At 33.6% G+C, this 13,494-nt stretch overlaps 1 protein-coding gene across 2 annotated transcripts in view; it reads left to right on the top strand.

The window, feature by feature from the left end:
• LOC150081394 (cubilin-like) overlaps positions 1–13,494 on the top strand; it is a 196,386-nt gene that overhangs the window by 59,380 nt on the left and 123,512 nt on the right. For both annotated transcript variants that reach the window (XM_090379777.1, XM_090379776.1), the window contains exon 2: positions 9,933–10,308. The gene's annotated coding sequence lies outside the window, so the exon portion shown is untranslated. The remainder of the gene's footprint in view (positions 1–9,932; positions 10,309–13,494) is intronic.

Here is a 13,494-nt window from a genome sequence, read left to right as displayed (position 1 = left end):
GCATTGCTCAGAAAACTTCATATCTGACTGCACAATTACAAGTCTTTTTCGTTTTCTACCACCCTAAGCGGCAGAAAATGAAAAAGACCTGAGAGTAGTGTTAAACTTCAATATTAAACTTCAGTTGCCACTTCTCAACCCATCTGCCTAAATTTTCTAGATCCTGTTGCAGTAGCAAACTGTCATTAACAAACCTTCCAACCTTTGTATCATCTCGAAACTTCGACACTAAGCCTGATATACCATCATCGATATCATTGATAAATATACAAAACAACAGTGGACCGAACACAGAACCCTGTGGGACTCCACTAATAACATTAGTCCACGAAGAGCAGCACCCATTGATTACCACTCTCTGTCTTCTCCCACTTAACCATCCTTTTATCCATTGTAGCAACTTACCCTTAATACCATTCTGCTCCAATTTGTACAATAGTCTTCCATGCGCAACAGTGTCAAAAGCTTTCCTGAAATCCAAATATATGATATCAAAATTATTTTTTGCATCCAGTTCCTTTGTAACCACATCATAATATCCTATCAAATTTGTCAGACAAGACTTTCCCTTAACAAACCCATGCTGTGTCTGAATTATTGCTGCAGTCTTGTCTAAATGATCCTGCAATGCATCTTTAATCAGCGACTCCATTATTTTACCCGGAACAGAAGTTAAACTAACTGGTCTGTAATTACTCGTGTCACCCTTCGATCCCCCTTTGTGAATTGGGGATACATTTGCACATCTCCAGTCCATGGGCACCTCTCCTGAGTCCAAGGAAGCTCTCATAATTATGGCTAAGGGTTTGCTTACTTCCTTTGCCACCTCCTTTAATATAACTGGATAGATCCCATCCACCCCAGGTGCTTTTCTTATGTTTAACTTCAACAATTTCTCCTCCACTTTGCTGTCAGTTATTAAAAAATCATTAAGCACCCTGCTACAATTTGATAACCTTCTGCCATTTTCAAACCTTAATAATTCCTCATGTGTGAATGTGGATGCAAAATACTCATTCAGTTTTATTTTGCTATCTGAGCAGGATCATCAACAGTCGAACCATCGATGTCAAGTGGAACAATCTGATTCATCCCCTCCCTTTTAGAATTTATATAAGTATAGAAGTCCTTGCTGTTTCTCTTAGCATCCTTTGCCAAAGATTTCTCGTAATCTGCATTTGCCTGCCTAACCTCCTTTGTGACTTGATTACTGATTTGATTATATCTGCCATAGGCTTCTGTGTTGCTTGATAATTTAAATGCGTCTCATGCATTTTTATTCTCTGTCACGAGTCTCATTAATTCATTTGACAGCCATTTAGGCCTAAATCTTGAACCAGCAGTGCGTAGCACACGCTTCTTGATTAGACCGGGGTTCGAGCCCGTCACTACCAAATACGGAGGATGCGGAAAGGTCAGGGAATGACCACCACATATCCCGGAGCAATATGGTCTTAGTTGCTAATGCTCCTAAAAACCAAATACTATCTTGGCTGCCGAATTCGTTGGATATGAATCCCAAAAAACATTTGTGGGATCACATGAATTGACAAATTCGGCGTTTGGATCCTCCACAACGAACTATCGCAGATCAATGGGACACAACATACCACCTGCAACGTTCAGAGGCCTTATACAGTCGATGATGTGGCAGAGGTGTTGGCAACTAAGAATCTTTTCTGACGTTAACACAGTACTGTATACCTCCTGGAAGGGGACAAACCCATTATTAGATTTTGACTGTACAGTTCCCACCGAAATCATGATGGGGTTGAGTTTGTAGCACAGGTCAATGCAGGTCACATCCTAATATGTGATGTCATGACAACTTAATAACGTGACTTCGGCGTGTATGTATTTTATAAAACTCAATTAGCAATATAAATTAGTAAAAATTTAAAAAAAATTTAGAAAATAATCATTTTTTTAATTTATATATAGAATATTATACATACAATAAGGAACATAAGATATAAATAAAAATATTAAGTAATTTCATAATTTAAATGCTTATAACTTCTTCCATCTCTTGCTTTGATTGGTGTTTTTGTTTTTCTTTTTTTTACTTTCTTATCGATTCGCCCATCTTTCTTTTGGGAAATGAAGCTAAGTCAAAATGCTTAACTTTCTTGACTCAATATCATTATAAGGTATCTTGTATCGTTACTTACCATTCCCCAGGCGTTCTCCAAGAGATCTGAAGGCGATAGCAGTAAGACGTTTGATTCGGACGACCTGTCTTGTCTCAAGCTATACATGACAGCACCTGACCTTTAGGACATATCTTAGTTGTCAAGTGGACAGTAATGTTCCTTTTTTGTTTCTTTTTCTAATGTGGCAACTGCAGACTTGTTGATCATCGGTCAAATACATGAGAGTAACTTGGATAACGCAGCAAGAGTAATTTTAATAAATTTTTAATACGATCGTTTGAATGAATCATGCTTTTGGAATAAACAGTTTGGATATGCACTGAGTAGTAACGACGCCCTCTAGCGGCCTGTGAGTATATTTGTCAGATATTCAAATGAGGCGGGTACGGTGGCGGTAGTCTTCTTGCTGGGAACAACATGGATATGTTTATAGAACGCATAGGAAAAAATACCAGCACAATGCCACCTATAAATAGTCGTTTAATTCATTTTTTTTTCTTTGAAGAGTTCATCTTCCTGTAATATTAGCATGCTATTGCATCATGGATGCTTCTCATTAACTCTACTGGTCAAGTTGCTGCTGCTCATGCAATTTCTAATATACTGAAAAAAAAAATGGTTATTACAATCTTATATGAATTTTTTTTATTTAAAACATTGACAAATAAAATTTTAATTTCTTTTCTGAAATTATTAAATGTTTTCTTGCTTATCTTAGTTAATAAATAAAAATTCGATTATACACCTTTTCTTAAAGATACTAGAAATGAAATGTTCTATTTATGAATTTTCAGTGACGTCATAGAAATTAAATTTCCTTCACGCAGGGGTTGGAGAGTATCAAAAAACAAATCTTGGATTACTAAGCCAATCTACAGCTTACAAAAAGGATCTTATAGATCCCCTCTTGGTCTTAATACATCATCCAGTGATGATTTTTTTTTTTTTTTTTTTTTACTTTTCCTTCTAATTACCCTGCACGTGTAAATTAACGATCCCTGTGTTCTTTTTGTAGACATCCTTAGTAGTCTGCTAGGAATTTATCCCACATATTCAAAGCTTGAATTTTTTTTTCTCACCAAAGCATTGTACCAGACAAAGAGTGCGTGTCGCCACCTAACGGTAGACTTAATTATAAGACATTTTTCACCCAGCTGAAGATAAATTACTGTTCGTGAACTGTTTACCTCATTGTTGCTCGTGATTACCCAGATCGTTACCTGTCAGGTTTAAGATAAATGTAGAGATTAAGAAAAGTAACCTTCTCTGCAGCAGTTAAGCCCTAATCATCTTCAGCGAGATTATAAATTACCTGGCAATCGGTTTTGGTTACCAAGCATTCTTGTGGCCAGGGAAATCTTGCTATTTAAAAAGCGTGCTTCCAACGACAGATGGAGATACTGGAATCTAGAGCAGATTGGAACAAACCTAAATTACTTCATTTGGTGAACAAACTCTTCAGCACCTATTGATTCTCTTGAGGGACATTTGTGTATTAGATACCAGCAGCTGGCTGTATTTCTGTACATCAATCGTCCATCTGAAATTGCTAATGATAGAAGAATGTAAGCACAGTTGGTAGGATCCCTGTCCTCCTCAAACCGAATGGAAAAGACCTAAGTTCGAATCCCGTCGATGACGTTAGGAATTTTTATGGGCGTTTTTCACAACCTGCCTAAGTTCGTCGGTCTAAGGCGAGGATATCATGGTTTTTTCTCCCGAAAACTGGGATTTTTTCGTTTAGAAAACGCGCAAACCACCCACACGAAATAAAAAAATTCAGATACTGACGCCTCATAGCCTTAGTTGCTTCTGTGCTTAACACACATGTACTTACTAATATGATAGCTTAGGGACTCCATGCTCTGGTAAGCTCGCCCTTCGCTCACAGAAAGATTTATAGCGAGTATAATGATAATTACTTTTAAAAAAAGTACTAATTATATCGCTTAATTACATCATTATTATAAGTAAATAATAGTAACTTAATATACATAAGCTTTTTTATAAAATATTATTGAACTTATTTTTAATAAAAGGTTTTAAATCATCAATAATCCACATACCATTATAATTAATAATTAGAATATATTAGAATGGTAGCTAAGGGTTATGTTTTTAAATTTCCGCTAGGGGTCACCTTGTTGAAAGGTTTGATCATATATTTTCTCCGCTTAAGACTGACTAACTCAGCCACGTTGTGAAAAAAGACCAAAAAATTCCTCCAGTCAGTAGTGGAGGTTCGAATCCGAATCCTGGTGTGAGGATGATGGTGATTATATCCACTGTGCTACCCTCGCGGGTAGCACTATGGATAAGGTTCTAATTCACTTCTTTTTCTAATTAAGGTTCTAATTCACTTCTTCTAACTTATAAAATCCAAATAACGATTTCCTTTTGTATTGCTCAAGCAGACATGGGTTGAGCCAGGTCTAAGTTAAAACATCCCATAAATATTCCATGGAAGATCTTTCTAACGCTGCCCCCACTCGGCATTCATTGTAACTACGACCTTGATCTGCGATATTTTTCACTTTTCTACATTTATGAAAATTTAGTTTAGTTAATGTACGCAGTTGCGTTACATTTCGGGCGCGTTCGATTTTTATCTAAATTGAAGTTTTTTTTTTTTTTCTGTGATTAATATAAATGAAATTTGGAATGGCTCAACGAATATTTTTAAAAGTCTCAAATGTAAAATTTCATAAAAATCCGTCCACAAGCGAGTCCCTCTAACATGCGGACGGACATACAGACATGAATACTTAATATGTGAATGCGCCTAAAAAGAAGTGAATTAAGATTATGCGTAAAAGATAAATAAATGATTTACATGTAATTCTTGCTTGAAGATCATGAGAGTTAAATAAAACTCTACCTGCTCCTCAATTTGCTAATTTGAAGTCAGTAAATGAATTTTTATTTAAGTGGTCACGTGATAGGCAATGACGTCTCAGACTGTGTTTGTGTATGAACCAGTCAAAGCTTGTAATTTTCCTTATTTCCTTTAAAAGGAAAAATTAAAAAAAGAAATGAAATACCATAGTATCTAAAAGCTTACTAAATAATTTATATATCTAATTCTTGGTTAAATGTCTAACTAATTAAAACTGACTCAAATAATAGCCAATTTCTTAATTAAATGAAAAATAAATGAATTTTTACTAAAACACCTTTTTATGATTGTCTAAGTAAAAACTGAAATAGTAATCACGTGACGTCAGAGTGTCACGTGATTCCATCAACCAATCAAAACCTTGTAACTTTCTGGAAAGAACACAAAATGGCTGTTTCATTAATTATGTTTAAATCGAAATTCTTAAATGATACTAAGATTGCTGTATAGTCCAATAAATTACATAAAATAACCTTTCGGCGAGTTTGTTGTAAACACTGACTGGATCTGACTCAGCAAATAAGTTTAAAAGGAAACTGCTATCATCGAATGCCATTTGTATGCAAATTTTGCTTGAGACACGTCACATAAAATGAAATAAATTCTTTTTTTCCCAGCATTTCTTTCTTTGCATTTTGTGCTGTAGATGAAAGTTTCTGTTGGGAGTCATTTCTTTTTATGATGCTACAAAGTTCTAGTCTTTGATCGAATTTTATGCATTTGGTTAGTTTATTTTCGTTTCTAGCTATGGTAAGTATTTCCTTTCATGTAGGGTAACATCAATCGAGCCTTTTTTTTTTTTTGAAAAAAGCTTTGAAGTTCATCATTCTGACAGTTTAATATTGTGCACCTCTTCCACTCTATAGACGAATTGGATAAATGGGATCGCATTGAAAATATTTAAAAAAAAAAAGCTAAGCATTTTAATTTTATAGATTTGTTAAGTATACACTACAGGTCATCAATAAATTTCGTAAAGCTGATAGAAGAAACACAAATCATTCTTACAACTTCTTTAAATAAATTCGTAGTGGTACAAGGATCACGCAAAAATATTTTTCCTCCATTTTTTTGGTAATCTTATGTATATATTTTATTTATACGATTTTCGATTGTAGTAATAAATTTTATATTTTATTTTCCATACTAGCCCACTTTTATTTTGACACAACAATTTTTGTTTTTGTATTTTTTTATCATTAGCAAATCTGCTACTGGGCATTCCGTGTTTGATATATCAGGCGGGTTAAAAAAAAATCGATTTGTAATCACCCAGAAGTATAAAGGGCGTCAGGGCAGGAAAGAGGAAGAAATCCGAGGGTGCACGGTCGGGAGAATAAGCAGGATGCGGCAATATTTCAAACCCACATTCGTGAGCATACTTCACTGCAGCATGCGAGGAATGCGCAGGGGCATTATCGTGGAACAAGCGCACACCTTTTGACAATTTCCCCATCTTTTTTCTTTTATAGCAGCATGTAGCTTTATGAGGAAGGTGGAGTAATATTTCGCGTTCACAGAACAGCCATCTTGAAGGTAGCTGTTAGTATTACGCCATGATGATCCGAAAAAACTGACAGCATCATCTTGCCAGTATTTGGTTGGACCTTTACCTTCTTTGGGGGAAGTGGGGTGATGATTCTGCATACTTCTACTGTTTTGACATTTGTTTAGTTTCGGGATCATAGTGATGGATTGAAGTTCATCCATGGTGAAAAGCCATGAAAAACTCTTTTTGCTTTCATGTGCACATTGTGCCCTTTCCTTCTACTCTTATGGGGTCAGAAGCCTGAGAATTCATCTAGCAGACACTACCCATATTCAACTGCTGATCTTCTCCAAAGACCCTACACTAATTTGGAGCTCTGCAGCTAGTTCTTTTACGCTACTCTCTTCTTTTACAGCAGTTGCTGGGCATCCTGGGATTTCTTCATCATGCACTGAGATTCCACCAATTTGAATCGTTTATACCAATGTGTAACGACACTAATCTGGGCAGTCTTCTCCATAAACAGTGGATTCTTCTTTGATTATTTTGTTGTTTTCCCCTTGCAGAAATTTCTGTGGTTGCTACAGAGATTTTAAGGTATCAAATAGATCGTTCTTTCACAACTATTTATGGGTGAATATAAATCTTTTTTGAACCTTCCCTCGTAAACTGTTTAAAGAGACACTGCCCTTCATTTTGAGTAAACATTCCAGTGAAAAGAAATATAAAACTTTTAACGTATGCGAACGTTAAATCTTGGAAGAGTCGTAAACTTAAAAAAAAGGAATGTCGTCGAGAACGACATAGAAAATGACAGCCCTGACCTTGCCACGTATAACTTTCATCTAAGACACAACGAGAAGTGAACCCCAACATACTTCATAACGTAAACAATTGAGCAAAGCTGCATTTTAATGAACGTTGGCTTCAAATTTCTAGGAAATAACTCAAGGGAGGTCTGACTACATCCATTACACCTCATTAAGAAGGTGATCTCTTAAAGTTATTTGCCTTACACAGGTGCTTCTGTTGACGCAAATGTCCTCCATCCCATATAGAACGACCTTTCGTTTGACAGTTACGATGTTTATAGTTTCTCCGTGTCGTAAATGATCCCCTAAAACGAGACGCGAGAATGCATGGGATGTGGAGTGGTCTATGATTGTGCAGCTAACTTCATTTCATCCTGGTGCTGGGGTAGCCATCATCTGAATGTTTATTTTCTTCATTTCGACGCCCGCACCTCGTCCTTCGACACGTGCTCCGTATTCGGTGCATTATTTCGTTTCATTGATTTTTGATATTGCTTACGGAGGAAAGAGTCGCATCGCTTGGTTTCTATTTCCGGTACGGTACTAATGCGAAGGCTTATTAATATGAAAAGCCTGAAAGTCCTGAATATTAATAAACTCTGATTAAATCCCTGATTCACACACTGTAAACAATTATCTCACCGGAGTTTGCACGCACATTGACATCGCGAAAAAGATTGTAATTAAACTGACTTCCCCGTGTTGCAGAATACTAATGAATTGATTCTGTTTTCATCTTCGACAGTGCAAGTTCCAAATTGAGTTTTAGGATTAAATAAATACATAAAAACTAGGAGTTTTGCTTTACAGCATTTTAGATTGTTGTTGTGACGTTTTGTTACGTGACTTTAAATGTAATAACCACGTGCTAAAATTTAAATTCTTCACTTGAAGAAGTCTGTTTTATGATTACAGAAAGAAAAAGGTGTTTTAAATAAATTTATATTTAATATCTAAATTTAAAAAAGTTACAGAAGTCAAGAAAATATTAAAATTCATTTTGAGAATTTTTAAAAAAAATTTATGGTATAATAAAAGCTGTAGTGATTTTTTTTAAGTCACGGCTATTTAAATCGACTTTTGAAGTCACGGTTATTTAAATCGACTGTTGAAGTCACGGCTATTTAAATCGACTATTGAAGTCACAACCATTAAACTATTAACTAATAACAACTATTAAATATTATTAACTAAAGCAACTATTGCAGTCACGGCTATTTAAATAACTACTGAAGTCACAGAAGTCACGGCTATTAAAGTAGATTGTTGAAGTCACGGCTATTTAAGTCACGACTATGGAAGTCACAACTATTAAAAAAATCACTATGTAGTGATATTTTTTAGTCACGGCTATTTAAGTCGACTGTTGAAGTCACGGCTATTTAAGTCGACTGTTGAAGTCACGGCTATTTAAGTCGACTATGTAAGTCACAAGTATTAAAAAAATTACTATGTAGCGATATTTTTTTTTTAAGTCGCGACTATTTAAGTTGACTATTAAAAAATCACTATGCAGTGATTTTTTTTGGTCACGACTATTTAGAATTATATAGTTCGCGAGCCTATGACGTTCAACCACGTGCTAAATTTAAATTATTCAATTTCAGTCTGTTTTATAATTACAAAAAAGAAAAGGCGTAATTAAATTTCTATTTAATAATAATTATCTGCATTAAAAAAACTTTAAAAAATCAAGAAAACGTTATTAAATTTTAGTTACTGATTATTTTTTTAAAAATTTATTCTATAATGAAAGCTTCAATGTTTTTTTTTTTAGATCATTCACAAGACATTTTTTCTAATTTCTTTTTTAATACTGCGCTATATCTCAAGGAGAGAAGAGAAAAGTCTTTCTCTTTCAAGTGAACAGAAAGACTTTGCACACTAGGAAAGAAAAATGGCACTTTTTTTTCTAAATGCTTGTAACTGCACCCTAGGGTCCAGTTATACCAGCTGTGCAATGGCCAAAAACACATCTAAGAGAATTTGCATAGTAAACTCTTTATTTATGCGTCAGTCAGCTGGTGTGATTTTTCTACCATCCAGTAAATAAGCTACTTTATTTTATTTATTTATTTATTATTATTATTTATTATTTATTATTATTATTTTTTTTTTGTTATACCAGTAGCTTCTGGTATTCAGCCAAAACTGTATACTACGTTTACATTTTCTTTAGTCTTTCTTTAGAGAAATAAAAAGTTTTCTGTTTATATATATGTTAAAATTTCCATGTAATCTATAATTTTCTGTTTCACATTTCACAATATGCAGCTGTAGCATTATTAAATAAAAGCCCATCAGATCAAGTCCCTTGCCCATGTCGATCAAGTACTTTGTATGGACCGCATGCAACGTACCTGCAGTATAACATTTATTAACCTCTCAGCGATATGTGTCACCAGGGTTGGGATGCGTGGCCGATTTTTAAAACACTGGGTGGTCATAATATTTTGACTGAACGGTGTAAGATTTAATGTTATGTTGTTCAGACAATTTTAATTTGCTGATTAAGCTTGTTATTGTTCAAATAAATTAAAGTTGTTAATCCATATGTTAATTTTTGTTTTCTCCATTTTCAGGTGTGCTAATGAAATAAAGATAGGATTCCAGTTCCCCGATGTTTCTCTGCATCCCTAATTTTAAAAGAACTTATACTCAAGATAACAAAAGAAAAGTGTACAACGTCATCACCATTCAACTATTGGCTATCTTGTAATTCTCCAAGCAGTAACGTATTGGAGAAGCGAATTCACACCGATTTTATTGCGATTATAGTTACAAGGACCTAGTTAATGGCACCAGTACTTTAATAATGAACTAATACCTCCATTAAGAATGATATAACTAATTAACATTGCAATTTAAACGAAGACAAAATGGACACTTTTCCACTGTAGGAATTGCACAATGAAGCAAAATACGACAGAAACTCATGGCTTTGAAGATTTGTGAAAGGTGAGCTTTTCTTTTATATAATTATAAAACATTCAAGATTCGGACTTGTTGCTGTAACAACACGATTTAAAATATTTTGAAATCCTAAATACCCTAAATTGATTACCTCATATTTTGTTTCTCGTAGAGAAATCGAAAACGCTCCTAAAAATTAAAATAAATTATATATAAAAGGATAAACATGCACACACTTATAGCTGCAAGCATGGGGATGAACACATGAAGATCAAGAGAGCCTCTACAGACAATTCCTTTTGTGTTAAAAGCTTCAAATTCAGTCATCAGATATACGTAGCGTGAAGATAGAATTCAGTTTAGGTCAAGGAGAGTGAAGCACTCCTAATGCTCCTGACTTATCAGAGGGTGATAGTCAGGCATCCAGTATTTCTAAAATTACGGTCAAGTGTTGTCATGGAGATTAATTCTTCTTTGGTTTGGTCTTCCAGCAAGGATATAAAACGATAAATTAACATTTTAAAAAGTTAATAAGACTGGGTGTTTACAGACCGCTATGCAGAATGAAAAATTCCGTTTTTTACTTTAGAAGACGTTCTGAATCCTCGAAAAGATTCCATAGATGCTCATAGAAACTGATTTGAACCCAAACCTTTTCCACGCGGACCACACTACCAGCTGGTCTCCAATTACTGCTATTTCCAAAAAGCTCTTAAAGAACATGTGTCCTAGTTTGAGAAGCGCAATTTATAATATTATATAACATCAGAGTCAATTAATGCATATTATTAAATTCTTATTATTTTTCTTCTTGTTTTTATGCGCAAAAATTAAGCCTTTTATTTTATAAAGTAAAGAGATGTTGTCTGTGGACCTTTCTAGTATTCATAGTACAAGTTAATGTCATGTTTAGAGTACAAAGACAACAAATGAGTTATATATCTTAATCCTTGCTCTTGTAAGAGGAGAAGATGAAGGCTATAAATAATTATTTCTGCTTAATATATATTATCCCATTGAGCACCGTTGTAGAGTATAGTTAAAATTTATGATCAACTCGGCTTCCAACTGCATTGCAAGCACGCAACGTAGTGGGTTAATTTATCAGTGTCTCCTGAGCTCTGAGTAAGGCAGTTGTGTTTCTAAAAAGAAAATGTCATTGATCTTTAACCCACAGGGTTTATTTTTTTAAATGTTTTGGAGGAGTGATCCCTGGTAAGAAAACTGCCCTTGAAAAAACTTGTGTGTATGTGTTTTTTACGTAGTGTACTAATTAAACTTATACAACATTAAATTAACCAGTAATTTAACCATTTATTTAACCAGTAATTTAACTTATACAACATTAAATTAACCAGTAATTTAACCATTTATTTAACCAGTAATTTAATCTATACAATATTAAATTAACCACTGATTTAACCAGTAATAATTTTTGTGAAAACTGCGCAAAATTATGCTTTGTTAGATTTGAATATGTAATGAGCTATCTGTGACGTCATATCCGGTAAAGATGTCAGTGGAAACGGAAATCATATCCCACACTTGACGCAATGCAGTCTGAGATTATGCCAGATGGAAAAAAATAAAAACCATTTGTTTTAAATTAAATGCTTATTTTTTAAAACAGTTATTGCGAATTTTAATGTGATTTCTTCATTGTGGTTGCATGTCTGCATTCCTGTATTAAATTTTTAAAATGTTATATAGTGATCGGCTTAATAAAAATCCTAGTTTCCGATAATAGTAATTTTACAAATACTGAGGGATCTAAAACTTTAACCATCTCCCCCCACCCCACCCACAAGTCTAAATTTTGTTATCCTTGAAAGATATAGTTAACTTTAATAGATAATGCTAGCGCTAAAATCATTACTAAAATAAACAGGCCACAAAGCAGAGAATTTAGTAAAAAATCAAATTTTTCATTTTGAAAAAATGTTTCTTGAAAATCCAAATTTATATAGTTTTGTTGTATCTGAAATGATATTGGAATATTTTTAAACTATGGAAAATATTTTGAAATATTTCTTATAAATTAACTATCTTAAGAACACACCTTTCTGCAACTTTTTCATTAAAATTTATTCCTTGAAACAATAGGTTTTGTACCAATTAGTTACTTGATTTTGTGCGAAGGATCACAAGAAAATAATAAATAATAACAATAATAAAATAATAGTGATAAATAATTAAGTATTATTTATATTATTTTTTTCAATCTTTCAAACTGTGTTCACTTCTGTCAACAGAAATCCTTTGGTCCATGATTTGCAACTCAATGTCACCTAAATCTCCCCATTTTCAAATAAATTCGTAGGATCTAAATTTAAATGATTTGAATATTAAATTTGAAGGATCCGAAGTATCATTTGAGTATTAAATTTGAAGGATCTGAAGTATCATTTGAGTATTAAATTTGAAGGATCTGAAGTATCATTTGAGTATTAAACCACTAATACGTATAGTATTTTTATTTAAATAAGTAAATTTCTAAGTAGCCTAAGAAAAAAGTATTAAATAAATACTAGAGGAACAAAGGAAAAACATTTCCTTGTCTGGTTTTATACTTTTATTTAATATTATTAAATTTTATTTTATTTTTCTTTAATTTTATAACTTTTATTTCTACTCTGTTGTAACCAATTCAGTAAAATGCATTACTTTTATTATTATTATTATTATTATTATTATTAAACACTGAAAGTGTTCTGGAGGGGAGGGGTATTCTCTGATCATCCAAAGTACACCTTTTTAAATAGCAAAACTGTCTGTCTTTCTCATTATTTCTCTTTTTTTTTTAAATTGCATTCTGTACATCAAAATGTGAGCTGTAACAGATCGATGCAAAGTTCTTAAATAACTCCCCTAGTGGTTTAATATGGTATAGTTCAGAACTCTCCTGCCAAAATTTGGGAACGTTTTGGAGAATTATTAATATAAAGTTCTTATGAGGAAACGCACTCTTGCTCAATTAGGGCTTCATGAGACTTTTCTAATAAAATAAGCAGTCAGACAATATCTAGTTTAATTTATTAGTTTTTCACTCCAAAATTCATTAGGGCTAAAGTTCCCTTCAGCAGACGCGAGATCTCCTATTTTGTGCCCCTTGTGTTTTGGGGTCTCTTAAAATTTGTCAGCTAATGAATTTTGGTTGACCTTCGTATACACTAGTGGGTTTTAACCCTTTTCGGGGACTGCGCATGGACCTCGCTGAGACCTTTTTTGGGT

This window comes from Mastigoproctus giganteus, chromosome 8, assembly GCF_048544385.1.
Source record: "Mastigoproctus giganteus isolate SK-2022 chromosome 8, ASM4854438v1, whole genome shotgun sequence".
Lineage (NCBI taxonomy): Eukaryota > Metazoa > Arthropoda > Arachnida > Uropygi > Thelyphonidae > Mastigoproctus > Mastigoproctus giganteus.
The sequence above is the reverse complement of the archived record's forward strand: the minus strand, read 5'-3'. Positions and strand labels throughout refer to the sequence as shown.